The sequence below is a fragment of the Ammodytes marinus genome, assembly GCF_949987685.1.
Source record: "Ammodytes marinus genome assembly, chromosome: 3".
Taxonomy (NCBI): Eukaryota; Metazoa; Chordata; class Actinopteri; order Uranoscopiformes; family Ammodytidae; genus Ammodytes; species Ammodytes marinus.
In genome coordinates, this window is record NC_137232.1 from 26,463,138 (window position 1) to 26,466,123 (window position 2,986).

Consider the following 2,986-nt stretch of genomic DNA (forward strand, 5'->3'; position numbering starts at 1 on the left):
ATTCCCTTCTCTCTCTCTCTCTCTCTCTCTCTCTCTCTCTCTCTCTCTCTCTCTCTCTCTCTCCTCTGAGTGTGAAAAAAACGACATACACTGAGCTGGCACAGTGAGCTCACAGTGCGTCACCGCTGCAAGCTGAAACTCCCGTGTGTGTGTATGTGTGGTCTTTCCCCATCAGAGGCTCAGGCTCACATCCTGGCGGTTGAAGTTCGTGATGCATGGCCATAGGTCTCCCTATATGGAGAGCAAAATTGTTCAAAACTAACTCAAATATCCGTAAATACATAGATGGAAATAAAAAAAACATGTGAAATAATCAGCTGCAAAAATACAGACACAATATTTTAATTTAACTTCAAAATTAGACGTGAGCTCAATATTTCCTCCTGCTTCTTTAATCGAGGCCATTTGTTTCTCGTTACAGCTGTTTTTATTGCACAGAGCTCTATTTTAGTTTCTTAATTGCATTTTTATTATTATGGAAGCAGGGCTGATAATGCAAATGAGTTGACAGCCAGTCACAGATCTGTCCAAAAAACACAAACAGTAGGTTTAACAAAACTGTCCAAAATCTTCTTACTTTAGTAAATGAATATATAAAAACTGTTACCATTATTAATCTTACATAGTCACATATACGGTACTGTACATTACCTCATTGCAATGCATCCTGTGGTCACTCTTTCACTTGCTTACTAAATCAATGCACATGACACTGGCACCCACAGGTGTTGTAAAAATACTACTGCTTTTGTCCAAATGTGCCGCTAGAACCAAGGAAAACTCAGCAAAGTTCTTCGTAGCCACTTTAATTTTGTGGTAACACTTTATAATAACTATCCGTTGTAACTCGTTAGTAGATCATTAGTAAACTCTTAATTAATGATGATTAATGATTTGTTAAGTGTTTGTTAGCAGTTTGTTAAGGATTTATAACAATGGTAGATAGTTAATAGCTTAATAATTGAATCAGTTCATCTGGGAGGTAATCCGAGATTAACTGATCACGTCACGTTCAAGTCCATGGCATGCACAGTGTGTATTGAGTTTATTTAAAAATATTTGAAAATGGGGCTGCCCTCAGTTGCCCATGCACTGTGTATAGTCTATAGCCTATTTCAGCCTCGTCGGTATCTCGGATTACCTCCCAGATGAACTGATTCAATTATTAAGCTATTAACTATCTACCATTGTTATAAATCCTTAACAAACTGCTAACAAACACTTAACAAATCATTAATAGTCATTAATTAAGAGTTTACTAATGATCTATTAACGAGTTACAACGGATAGTTATTATAAAGTGTTACCAATTTTGTCTATTGAAACTAATAGACAATACATCTGTGAAGTCATTCCAGTCCAGGGTTCAAGCCCTCAGCAATTGTGTTGCATATTGTGAAGGAAAATATTTGATCAAGGTCACAAGAAATGAAACACGACATATTACATTCTGTATGTGTTTTCAATTATATAGTTCTTAAATGTTGTTAGGATGTTCTCTAAATAAATGTCGCTATTAACGAAGTTGTGTTGAGAAAGTGTGTGTTTGACACTAACGGTTCTATTCAGGATATAAAAAGTACTGCTCTTTCCAAATACACACAAATACTACCGTGAACTTTGATACCAGGGAATAAAGGAAAAGGTTTCCACTCATCCACTTTCTTCCACTGGCTCAGTGAGTTTCAGACTGACTAACAAATATCATTCATGACCATCACAGATGAATCTCTGTGCTGCTGTCATCACTACGTCTTTCATTCATTGCACAGATCTTCACTGTTGCAATGCAGCATTTGAATACTACGTGGGCCATCGTAACTTGTTTGTATGTGTGTGTGTGTGTGTGTGTGTGTGTGTGTGTGTGTGTGTGTGTGTGTGTGTGTTTGTGCGTTTGTGTGTGTGTGTGTATGCATGCATGTATACATTTGTGCATCTCCTGAAAGGCCTGCATTCATACATTTTTCCTCTATATACTGCAGCACTATCATATCACAATACACTTCATTGTGGGTCAGTGGGTTAAATGCAAATGAATGACAGTGAACAGTGCAGTCACACTGAAGCATGCTGGTAAAATCCTCACTGGTGACTTTGTGTCACAGCGAGAAGGGCATCATAAGACACGAGTCAATGTTGTAACTAGTTATTTACTATACATCTATTTACTGGGTAAAGGACAGAGGAATTAATACTCAAGTCCATACATGCTGTACATGTTTGGACATCTAAGTAAGTCTAACTTTTGCAATATGATGTTAAGGATTGTGTAAATCAGTGTGACTCCATGAAGGTGTGTCTCTCTTTGAGCTACAGCAGAGACGCCAATTTAATTAAATCTTTGTTGAAAGTAGGGCTGCATCAAATAATCCTTTCCATAATCAACTAATCTGCAAATGAATCAGCTATTCAGAAAATAGTGAAAACAATTTGCTTGTTTTGTCCGATCAACACTCTTAAGGATTTAAATGTGCAATCAGTTACGAGTCACGACAAAGCAGCCAATCTTAATTCAGAAAAATGCAAAAAGTACATATTTGCTTTAACTTTTCTTTAATAATTCCAACAATGAATTACCCAATTATTTTGCTGATTCGTTTTTCTGTTGATCAAGAGATCAATTCATTGATTTATCAGGTGTATTCTGGTTATGCCGGTGTTTTTAGGTATCCCAGTTATGATTGTGTATGTAGACATCATACCCTAGTTTCAGAAAGCCAGATAAGAACGTGTCTAGAATATGCTATGCTACGCTGTGATACTGTGGCATGTAAAACCCCTTTATCCAGCCTTTGCTCAGGTTGAGTTGATCAAAAACCAGGATAACACTCAAAAGTGGAACAGGTAAACAACACACTTTGTTTTATGCAGCAAATGTGGAGACTCCCACCTTGCCCGCTGAAGAAAGAACAAGCAACAAAAGAAACTGGCACCAGTGAACTGATTTAATTACAAAGAGGAAACCCACAGTGACAAAACAAGAACA